The sequence below is a fragment of the Bos taurus genome, chromosome 21 (assembly GCF_002263795.3).
Source record: "Bos taurus isolate L1 Dominette 01449 registration number 42190680 breed Hereford chromosome 21, ARS-UCD2.0, whole genome shotgun sequence".
NCBI classification, from domain to species: Eukaryota; Metazoa; Chordata; class Mammalia; order Artiodactyla; family Bovidae; genus Bos; species Bos taurus.
The window spans coordinates 18,854,939-18,867,565 of NC_037348.1; the positions used below are offsets into that span (position 1 = coordinate 18,854,939).

General features: G+C 43.7%; 1 protein-coding gene across 11 annotated transcripts in view; it reads right to left on the reverse strand.

The window, feature by feature from the left end:
• Nucleotides 1–12,627, reverse strand: part of NTRK3 (neurotrophic receptor tyrosine kinase 3) — a 439,365-nt gene that overhangs the window by 34,076 nt on the left and 392,662 nt on the right.

The following is a 12,627-nucleotide window of genomic DNA, read 5'->3' on the forward strand; positions in this document are numbered from 1 at the left end:
GATCCCATGGACTGCAACACGCCAGACCTCCCTGTCCTTCAGCATCTCCTGAAGTTTGCTCAAATTCGTGTCCATTGAGTCGGTGATGCCATCCAACCATCTCATCCTCTGTCACCCCCTTCTCCTCCTGCCTTCAATCTTTCCCAGCATCAGGGTCTTTTCCAACAAGTCGGCTCTTGGCATCAGGTGACCAAAGTATTATGTAACTTCTCATAGACATAAACTGAAGATCATGGCCCAGTGTTTTTGGAATTCTTTTGAGGCAAGGTGCAGAGGAAACTCACAAAGACACCACTATAGTGCTGCTCCCTCAAAGAAAAGCTTTATGACAGCTTAAGCAAAAGACATTCCGTTTAGCAGAACCTCTGTGGAATGGCTCTTTCAGGCTGAGCCTCTAGGCTCGGATTAGGAAAAACCCTTGGAGTTTTTCAAAAACACAAGGAGTGTAACAGTTAAGCTGTTGAGCAGTGTGAGCCTGGAGGATAAAGAGGCCCATTGTAATTCTGCTCAACTTTTTCACCTAGAGCTGCATCTGCCAGGAGCAACTCCTCAGATAGAAGCCCCAGGAACACATACCTTTTGTAACTTCCTCTTTTGTTTTCTTCTTTCTAAATTCTGTCTAAATGTTGGCAGTCATTCTGAGACCTCATTGTCCTTTACTGCCCCAAGCAATATATATTTTTATAGAGCCTACATTGCAAGTCCAAAGATGTGGGTTGAAATATGACTTGGCTTTTGTTTTCTTTTCCAAATGCCCGGACTTGGAGCCTCCTGGCTGATATCTTCTCATGGAAACAAACTTTAGGGATGGTGCTAAAAGAGCCCAATTCATGGAACAAAGCTGGAGATCTCAGCTCAGCTCAGATCCATAGATCACCCTGGACCCAGACCGATCCATTCAGACTCCAAACACTTGTTAAGCATTAATGGGTAAAGGAAGGCAGGAGAATACAGCCTCCTTGAGATCAATCTAGATTTTTAATTTACCCTGTACAGCTCAAGCACCAACAGGTTTTGGTTTAGATTCAGACTTATTTCGCAAAAAATAAGATAATTTCAAGCAAGAATGGCTTTTCTAATATTTAGATGCCCTTCAAAAAATGGAAAATACAACAACTGACATTGAAAATGTATGTATAGGATGAGGAAACAGAGGATCCAAAAGAGCAAAAAGAATAATTTATAACTTGGCAAATGTCACTTAGCAAAGCAACACTGTGTACTAAGTTGCTTCAGTCGTGTCCAACTCTTTGTGATCCTATGGTCTATAGCCCGCCAGGCTCCTCTGTCCATAAGATTCTCCAGGCAAGAATAGTGGAGTAGGTTGCCATGCCCTTCTCCAGGGGATCTTTCCAACCCAGGGATAGAACACATGTCTCCTGCGTTGGCAGGCAGGTCTTTACCACTAGTGCCACCTGGGAAGCCCCATAGCAACCCTAGACGTTTAACTTCTGAAAAACTGGCTTCCTAGGATGCAAAATGAAGATAATAATGAAGTACACAGAACATGTACAGACACTAAATGCAATATTAAATGAAACAGAGACATGGCAGGTTTTCAATACACACACATATGGTAAGACTTTGAATCACAATCTTTCTTAGAAGGTGCTATTTCTCAAACTCTATGTTTGCTGAATGAACAGCACTTCTTCGCTTTTCCAGGGACTTGGACATTTTCCTCAGAGACCCTTACAACAAAGAGGCACCGTTTTTGATTTCTGGATAAGGAAACCGGCTCAATATTGGAATGTCAGCAAGTGTGTGGATAGAGGCCAAGCTCAGAGTTAATCCACCGCCACACTCCAAATCCTTCTCACTGGGGGTTTTGTGGGTTCAAGACGATTCTTCATACAAACACTGGCAGCAGCGAAAAGGGACTTCCAGGAGCAGCATGGCCCCCAACCTGGGTCCTATTGGAATATTTGACTGTTTACCAAAGCAGGATTTAGACACAGGAAGCGCAGTTAATGTGAATCTCAGGGAAGACAAGTCTGAACTAATTAGAACAGAGTATTTCCCTACGAACTGGACTCAGTGGCTGCAGCACCTATGAAAAAGGCTTCAAGGGAAAAAAGAAAAAAACAAGATGATTTGGATTTTAAAAAGCAAAGACTCAGATGGGATCTCTTTCCTCCAAAAGCAAACCACATGATAAATTGTCTCCTCCAGCCATCTTCTCAGGGAGATTAATAACAACATCAATAATACTTCCTATCGATTGAATATTCCACCAGCCTTAAGACTACAGCATTCAATTCCTTAATCTTGATTCTCATTTTATGATATCATCTTATGAGGCTGGGCTTTCCCTCCAAGTGCAGTGGGGAACAGACAGCAGATGTACACCAATGGCTCCATGAGAGAATGAGCTTTTCTAATAATCACTGAAACAGAGATGGTTGGATGGCATCACCAACTCAATGGATATGAGTCTGAGCAAATTCCGGAAGATGGTGAAAGACAAGGAAGCCTGGAATGCTGTAGCCCATGGGGTCGCAAATTAGGAACTGGATTAGGAAGTAAATTTCAAGTGTCCTTGAGTATGGCTCTCTCTCTCTCTAAAAAGAAAATATTATTTATTTAGTCATTTATTTGACTAGGCCAGGTCTTAATTGGCACCTGGGATCTCTAGCTGTGGCATGCAAACTCTTAGTTGAGGCATGTGGGAATCTAATTCCTTGACCAGGGATCAACGGTAGGCTCCCTGCACCAGGGGCATGGAGTCTTAGCCACTGGATTACCAGGGACATTCCTGGCTGTTTCAATGTAGGGCTTCCTGGAAGGAGAAGTCTTCTTGGTTTTGTGCCACCATAAGAGGTTGAATAAACCTCGCCTCCTTTCTCCTGCCTCCCTCCACTTGCCCTGTGCCTGTAATGAAGCGTTTGCCACGCCCTGCTTGTAGTGTTTAGAGTGGGTTGAACACATCAGCCAGAAAAGCACGGCTGTAGCTACAGGTAAAATCTGCTACTTCCAAACCGCTCCAAATTAATCATTCTAGCCGGAGGGAGACGTGGGCCTTTGGGCTCACCTTTTGTTTTATTAACTGCCAACCAAAAATGCCAGAAGTGGCTGGGGAAGAAGCACAAAATGGGGGACAGGGAATGCTTTGCATATTTTAATTACTTAAGTAAACAACACATACCGCAGCAGAAACCTACCATCAATGGCTAAGTCCCCAGGCAAAGGGAATTTGGAAGAGCATTACGGGACCTGACATAAAACATACACAGCTCCTCCTTAGACTAGAGACTCCCTTATCTGGCTTCCCTGAGCTGGAGCAAAACTTCCAGTTTCTCCCCTAACTAGCTGCTGGAGCAGCTCCAACTAGGGCGGGAAAGTGAATACACAACTTTCCACATACTCAAAGCTCCCTGGAGAATTGAATGCCCCTCTTCACCCAGTGGAAAGAAGGATTCTTCTTTGAGTCATGACACAAGACCTATCAATTCTTCTTTCTGTTTTCTTTTATTTCTTTTTTCGGTTTTCTTCACTGGTTCATTTTTCCAAATGAGCAACAGGATGTTTACAAGATTTTCAATGATCTATATTAAAATGACAAAGCTTTTACTGTTTGAAATCTAAATAAAAAAAATTATAAAGGCACATTTGTTCTGTGCATTTAAAACAATTCTAATGAAAGCACTGGGGAGAAGTGTATCTGATTTTGTTCGCTTATCCTGTCCGTATGTTGGTGGAGACGGATGTCTCATTCTTTTTAGTATGTGGGCTGCCCCAAAGTGAGCACAGGGTGTCTTACTCTTTAATTACTGCTTTGTTTTATCCTTTGTATCTGAAATTACCTTTAATTTATTTAATATTCATTGTTTAGAGCTATGCCATTTTCCAAGTACCTGTTAGTCACTAGTATTTATGTGTATCAAGAGTGTTTAGTATATTCTATTTACAGTAAACTAATCTCCAAAGATTTCCTTTCGAAAACTCTTTTCCTCCTTCTTAATTTTTACATTCCTTACTGTTTTACTAAATAATCAGTGTTCTTTGATAATTTTTGTGCTTACATGTTTTAGGGACAAGACCTTTAGATTCTAAAAGCAGGACACTTGGTGCCTGAGAACAGTGATCTCACAGATCACTGGCTGCCTCTCTGGCAGGATCACAAATATGAACCAGCGGATAACATCCTCCACCCTCATTTAAAGATGGGGATTGAACTTAGAAAAAAATAACAGGGTTAAAATCTCAGGGAAGCCTGCAAATGGGTGACAGCTGCAAAGTGATTAATCAACAGAAGTTAATACCACGGCTATTTTTTAAGCATCACAGGTTCCTCACTAGCCCTTCCCATATGGAATTCCAGCAAAGAGTATATAGGTTAATCTAGTCACACCACCCTTACAGTGACCTGGGAGGAAGAGAGTCAGAAGGAAGATCTGACATTAAGATCAGCTGAGTTCTTGCCCTAGTTCTACTAGGGAGTTACCCTATGACTTCAGCACCTTCTGCTTCCTTTCAGTCTCAATGTTCACAACGGTAATAAGCACTGGACTAAGATCCTTCACCACCTGAAAATGATATGAGGTTGTCCAAAGCAAAATTTTCTTATCTACATGAGTCAGTATACCAAGAGGACTGAACCTAAGCTCATCTCAAGGACCTTCCCAAGGGATAGGTAGGGACTTTGGGAAGATCAGGTACATGCTGTTATACTTAAAATGGATAACCAACAAAGATCTACTGTATAGCCCATGGAACTCTATTCAATGTTGTATGCTAGGCTGGGTGGAGGGGAGCTTGGGGGAGGATGGATACATATATATGTGTGGCTGAGTCCCTTTGCTGTTCACCTGAAAGTACAACATTGTTAATTGGCTATACCCCAAAACAAAATGCTTTTGGAGTTTAAAAAAATAGAATTAAAAACAAAATTCTCATTCAAGGCCCTTCTCAACATCAGCAGCCTTGGCAGCCTGACTTTGCAGTTGTGTGTGCATATATACACACGCATTCATGCACGTGTGTGTGTGTCTGTGTGTGTTGCAGGCAATGGGCCAGCACTTGAGAACTCCAGGGCCCTGTCTTAGGTTTACATCACACCACCTGGCTCATCCCTGGGCCCCTGTGTCCTCGTTTATAAAATGGTAGGATGAGGGAAGAGTTGGGCTCATTGACTTTTCGGTATCATCGAGTTCCAAGACACTGGTGATGTGGTGAAGCAAAGACTGGATAACCTCTGGATGCCCCTCCCAGCCCTGGGAGAAGGTTAGAGTTCTGAGACCCATGAGTTCCACACAGCCCACTCCTCTACGACTGGATCCCAGGGTGCCTTTTTGCAGTGAAGGGTGTGAGCCAAGGGTAATCTCAGATGAAAGGACTGGGGAAGCTGTCCCTCTGCACAGCATCTGGCATCTCAGGCCATCATCCGAGGCCTGCAGCTGTGGGCTGCTCCTCCTCCCTTTATAAACAAGCCCCACCTCTTGGCTTCTCCCTCAAGGTCAAAAGGAGGGGGGAGACTGTTCTGAGGGTGAACCCAGGAGAAAGTCTTAAATGCTGAGCCAGGAATCACAGTTGAATGGTTTTTTTCAAAGGCATTCCTACTCTGGTGTACACATTCATGTTTCCAAAAGCAAAAGAAAAGGAGGCTCAGGGCAAGTGGGCTTCTTGTTTCTCATCAAACTGAGACAAAAATCTCTTACTCAGGGTCATTTAGTGAGTCCCCAGGAGGTAGAACCAGGCTACGTCTAGGGTAGGCCAGTCCACAAGCCTAATGCCCTCATCTGAATTTATTTAAACCTCTGGGCTCCATTATAAAAGAGGCAGAAAGAGATTCTTCCAGTGTTTCAAGGCTGGGGCAGAGGTGGAAGCTCTGTCTCAGTGAACAGGGATACAGAACAAAAACTTATTGAGTGTTTATACGGAGCCAGGGTCTATGATGAATGAGTTAAAATACACTGCTTCATCCACTGCTCCCAAGACGCCTTGACTCTGGACCTTACTGCTACCAAAAGCATCACACCAAAGAAGGAAGGAAAGGAGAGGGAAGAAGGGGTTAAGCAACTCATGGGAGTTCAAAAGGCTGAAGACGGAAAGATCCAAGTCTCACACCTAAGTTGCTCTGATTTTAAAACCAATGTTCCTCTGCACCCTGCAAGTTGGAGTTCTTACGCATCTCCATGTTGAAGGAAGAATCACTAGCAAAAAAAAATGTTTTCAGGCCTGTACATTGATGGGCTGCAGGCCGCAGATTTGGGAAAATGTGATAGAAATCCTAGAATTTGATTACTCTGAAAACATCCATAAAAGCTAAAGAGGATTTTCACTAAGAAATACCTAAATCTGCAGATGCCATGAAGGAAGATAGGAGCCGACATCAGCCCAGAGAATGTTCATAAAAATGACACCAGAAAACATCATGTGTTCCTCCTCGTAGAGAGAATGGAAAAAGCAGTCGGTCACAGGCTTTGCTTCCTCCGTCTTTGCTTTGCAGCTTTGCCCTGCGTGATGCCTGGCCTGATGCCTCTAGATGTGACGCTGATTATTTCTGCTGGCCTCCCCCCGGCCCCCCCACCCCTGATGAAGACAGGTCTTTGTTAGCGATCAACTAGGTCCTGGGTAATCTGCCCAGCTGCTGCAACATGTATCATCATCCTTTTCAAAATTCATTAGCCTTGATTGTTTGGGAGTCTATTTTCCATTAATGTCTATTTCTCTAAGATCATCATCTCAGGCAGAAAAAGAGGAAGGCAGAGAGAGATGGAGGGATGACGGGGGGTGGGGGTTGGGTAGAGCTGAGAAGGAAGGAGGGAGAGAGCCAGCAACACATGGCAAGCCTGGTAGGGTCTTAGAATTAAGCCACCCCAGAAATAAGTCCTAAATCTGAGTTTTTGTAATTACTGAGACACTATACTGCCTTTTTGCTTAAGATAGATTAAGTTTTCTCTCACTTGTAGCTGAAAGAATCTTAATCCAACAGTCGAAAATTTGACTCTCAAGTTCATCTCCATTTCTAGGAATAAAATGTCTATTTCCAGACATGAACCTAAGAAGAAAGACTCAGAGAGATCCCAGGGGCCCAGATAGAAATGAACTTGCCTCGCTAGGATGGAATTGCAATACACTTTCTCTCACACATAGCGTGCCCTTTTCTCCTTTCCTGCTCTGCTCACTGGCACCCGCCTGCCAGGTCTTACCAGCCACAAGGCATCACAGACACAGTTTACACATGTGTGGCTCCCAGGCGGTGCCAGTGCAGGAGATGTAAGAGACGCAAGTTCAATTCCTGGGTCGGGAAGATCCCCTGGAGGAGGGCATGGCAACCCACTCCAGTATTCTTGCCTGGAGAATCCTATGGACAGAGGAGCCTGGTGGGCTATAGTTCATTTGGGGTCCTAAAGTGTCGGACACAACTGAAGCAACTCAGCATGCGTGCACAGCTCTGAAACCAGCACCTGAACTGAAAGCTTTCTTTGCATGACCACATCCACCCCACACCAGTACATTTGGCTGCAGGTCACATCAGACATCTAGTTTCCATTAGGGTTAGCCACAGGTGCCAGCATGGGAGGAGATGGCAGAGATCAGAGGAACTAGCTAATACTCAAGAGAGGTAGGGACCAGCCTGGCAGACCCAGGCAAGAGAGATCACGGAACTTAATGTTATTTCTGCCAGCATCTCCAGACAGGAGGTGCTGTCACAATCCTCCCAGACATATGGATTTCTCATGAGTCATCCATCCCCCAAAGAATTGTGGAAACAAATGGATTGACCAGCTTTGAAGATAAGATTCAGAACAAGGAGGATAGAGTCCCATTGCAAAGGTTAGGGCACCCTTGCTAATGCATGGTGGCATTATGGAATGATGGCACAGCCATACAATTCCCTTCTTTCCTCTGCCATCTTCCCTCTGGATCCCCCAGAGCCCTTTTACATGAAGGCCTGAGCACCATCCCATTCCAGGCAACTCTCTTCATGCTGTTCTGAGGGCTTGCTCTGATCTGAGGCATCTATTTTCAGATCATCAGAGAGCAAAACGCCAAGGGGCCTAGAAGTTCAAAGATTAATCACCACGGAATGGGCAGAGCTCCTAACTCTGAAGAAACCTCTGGGTGAGAACCCAAGGAACTGGTCCTGGGAGCACACAGCCAATATCCCTGAACCTGAGGGCGTGAGATGCCATGTAAGTAAGAGGCATCTCCCACAGGAGTGTGTATGAGGCTCCCTCCCCACAGGCCCGTCTTCACTATCTTAAATTGTGAGGCTTGGAATAGCAACACAAACGAGGAAAATCATACCCCACAGTCTCAAGGCTTTTCAGCTACGTGGCATTTTTCCCCGTCAAGGTCCTAGTGCGTCTTAGAATACTCTGTAGCTCATAGGCAACTTCTTGGCAACCTGATTTAATCCACAACCTCCATCCATGATGGCTGAAAAGCACTAATATGCAGAGAGGACATAGAAAAAACTCATACTGAGTTCTCCTTGTGTGCCTTATGCATGCAAAGAGACAGGGATGTGTTTTCAGGTGAATTAGAAAAACTGGATTCATTGGGGTGAGGAAACACACCCTTGGACTCCCAGCATGCTGGTGGAAAGAATGTGCCTAGGGTCTCTAAGCACGTTCCCAGACTGGGACTCACTTGTGATCATGTGCCCTCATAGACATGAGTTGAAGGCTTAGGCATTGACTTTCGAGCGGCAGCTAAGTCCTTTCCAGAATTAAGACTTATTCTGGAAATAGAAGGAATATCTTTGTCCACTTAAAAGATAATAATAAAAATTTCTAATCTTTATCCCCATTCCACACTGGTACTCCACAGAGCACATGGCTGCAGAATATAGAAGTCACAGGTGTTGAAATGGGTTAATATTTTAGGAGAGAAGGTAATTGGCATGCTTGCTTCCTTATATCAGGGAGAGGACTCTTAGATAAGCCAGAGAAGTCTCTCCTGTGGAGGAAGATGAATGATGCTTTTCTCCTTAGCCTGTGAGTTTCAAAGTGACGGAGGGAAACTAGATAACGGGTCATAAGCAGTAAAGAACCAGGATTTGATGAAGCCATCATCATCCACTACCTGGAAGACCACAGAGAGGGACATTCAAGGGCCTGGAGTATATTCTTAAGTGATGCTGACATTGTGACATAAAGAAAATCCTTGGTAAATGACAGAGTAATAACTTCTCTCTATCCATATGACACATATTGTGAAACTCAAAGAGACATTGCCTTGACATGGATTGAGACCTCTGGGTAAATATGTTACAGAAGTCCAATAAAATAACTGCATTGCAGGTGGGAAGATTCTCCGTTAGCACAAAGGAAAATAGGAAAGGATTATTGGAGATACCAAAATAATTCTTCACTTTGCTATAACAGCTCTCTCTGGTGCACATAGAGGGTAGTTTGCTTGCCACGCCACTTTACCAGGAGCCCAACTTATGCATAAAATAAGATTCTACTTCATTTTTCTTTTCTGAGAAGTATGTAAATGTACATTACAAGTAAGCACAAGATCACAGAGTGATACGGATGTTAAGTATAACCACAATAAGATGTGGTCCAGAGATTTCATGCTTCTCGCTAACAGCAATCCCAAGACTAGATGAAGTCAGTTTGTGGGCTCTATTCACAAAGGAAGGCAGGAAATTTAGGATTCTCTCCAAACTCAACTCTTCACTCAAGCCCCTATTGATAAACCTTTGTCTGATCTCAGATCTGCATGCATGTCTGATCTCAGATCTGCATGCATTCTCCCTATCCTATTATATAGATTCTCTCCCTTCTTATTATATGCATCCTCCCCACCCCTATTATATACATCCTCCCCATCCCTATTTAACCTGTCCTCCCCATCCCTATACTACCCATCCTCCCCATGTCTATTACACGCACCCTCCCCACCCCTATTACATACGGCCTCCCCATCCCTATTATCTCTCCAGAGACCCATGTACCACCCTCCTTCCAACATGCATGAAACCCAGGAATCCAGGACACACTGAAGTCAAGCTCCACCTCTGCCAAGGATGGATGCCAGACAAGAAGACTTGCTCTCATGCTCCCCAGTGGTTCACGCCTACCCCCATTCCCAGTGACAACAACATAAGGAGAAGCATCAGAATTCACTATACCTTCATGCAAAGTCACCAAAGACATGGACAACCACTCAACACATCTGCTCTTGATCCAGCCATGCAAATCAGCCCAGTCGCAGGACCTTGCCATCACCCAGCGAGTCCTACTTCTTTTTATTTCAATTGCTTCCTGCCAACTGGTGCCTATGGACGGATGGTGAGACTAATTGATAAAGGTAGGATTTCAGACTTACTATCACCTGGGTTTAAATCTTTGTTGCACTATTTTCTAGTTCTGTGTTTAAATATCAATGTTCTAATCCCTAAAGTTCTTTGGAAGGACTGATGCTAAAACTGAAACTCCAATACTTTGGCCACCTCATGCGAAGACTTGACTCACTGGAAAAGACTCTAGTGCTGGGAGGGATTGGGGGCAGGAGGAGAAGGGGATGACAGAGGATGAGATGGCTGGATGGCATTGCCGACTTGATGGACATGAGTTTGAGTGAACTCTGGGAGTTGGTGATGGACAGGGAGGCCTGGTGTGCTGCAGTTCATGGGGTTGCAAAGAGTTTGACATGACTGAGAGACAGAACTGAACTTAACTGAATCCCTACAGTAAGACTATGATAACTTCTTCAAGGGAACAGTATAGATTATATGTTTAGTCGCCAAGTCATGTCTGACTCTTTGTGACCTCACAGACTGCCTGGCCTCTGTCCATGGGATTTTCCAGGCAAGAACACTGCAGTGGGTTGCCCCTTTCTCCTCTGGGGGATGTTTCCAACCCAGGAATCGAACTTGCGTCTCCTGTGTTGCAGTCAGATTCTTCACCACTGAGCCACGTGGGAAGCATAGATTAAATAAATGTATTCAGAGCCTTTAGCCAAGTACCTGGCCATGTAGGTGCTCAGTAAGTGTAATGCCATCCTGTACCACCCCCAAGGCCACCACATGGAAGAAGAAAAGCCTTGAACTATCCTAAATGGCCAACAAGGCAAAGATGGAAGGACTTTCTACAAAGATGTTTCCCGGGTGGTTAAAGCCACAGCTTATTCACTTTCTGATGATGGTTGAAAATGAAGCCTATCAAACAGACCAGGTATGCTTCCAATGCCATAACCACCCCTGATTCTGCCTCCTCCATTTTTTATGGGTCATTCTGAAGTATTTTCTTGCTGTGGATTCAAAATGTCCAGATCTCACTTGTTTCAGAAAAATTTTAGCCAAGCCATTAAATCCCTCCTAGGCTAAATTTAAAAAAACCTAAATAAACTAAAATGCACTAAGGTCTTTAGGGAATTCAATTGCTTTGACCTCCCTATCTAAAATTGTACACACACACACACACACACACACACACACACACACCATCCCCACCACCATCTCCATTACCACCACCAAGCATTTATTTCTCTCTTCTCTATTTTATTTTTCTTCTAAGGATCTATTATTCTCAAACTTCAATATATTAATATTTTACTTTATCTTAATTTTCTATCTCACTTATTAAGGTCAGAGATTTTTGTCTGTTTTATTCACAATTGTATCCCTAGTGCCCAGAACAGTTCACAATACATAAATAGAGTTGCCCTATGTCCCAATTTCTCAGGCAAGATCCCAATTTATGCCTCTGATTTCTGCTTTATTATTAGTAGCTTCTCTTTTCAGCCTCTGAGATGTCCTCATTTAGACCATCAGATACACATAGTTTGATTAATAATAAATATTTGTTGAACTTAATTAACAAATTTGACCAGTATGATACTTTAATTAAACCTATCAACTCTTGACACCAAGAGTTTTACTCTGATGTGAATGAAATGCATATGATTTTTTGTAAAAGCATGAGGAAAAAAAGTGATTAATCTCTTATAATTATCCTTCTTTCAACATTCCAATAAGACTGGCAAACATGTTCTGATAAACTCAAGCCCTACACAGCTATTCTTAAAGTTAATGCCTTTATTTGTAACAGTGCTAAGAACAGATACCTATAAAAATGAGATCCTGAGAGAACCTGGGAGGCTATGCTTAATTTACCTCCCTAACCAAATCATGAGAGAAATGAATGGAACTGTAAAAGCATTCCCAAGCACCTGCCCATAAGACTGACATCAGAATAATGTCACATAATAGAAAGTAGAGGCTGCTCACATCAAACTGAACTGCAACACACCCAGTCAGCACTTGGAAGCAGCATTTCGAGATGGCAAAAAGGACTTCTCTCTTCCTAATCTGGGTGGGATTTTTAAGGTCTGGTGGTGGCTGTTCAGTCTCTCAGTTGTATCTGAATTAGCGACCCCAGGGGCTGCAGCACGCAGGCTTTCCTGTCCTTCACTATCTCCTGGAGGTTGCTCAAACTCATGTTTTCAAGGTTGGGTGGGTAAATTTTGTGGGTCTATTTTCACAAGTGGATCATTCCCCAAACAGAAGGAAACAGCCCTTGGGCAAAAAGCGGAAGGAAGCCATCTCCTTCCGTCTGATGATCCAGGCAAGACAGACACAACTTTGACCAGCACTGCAGTGTGTCCATCTGTATTTCAGAAATTACGGTAGAAATGAAAACGGGGATGGGGAAAGACTTTCCTTCC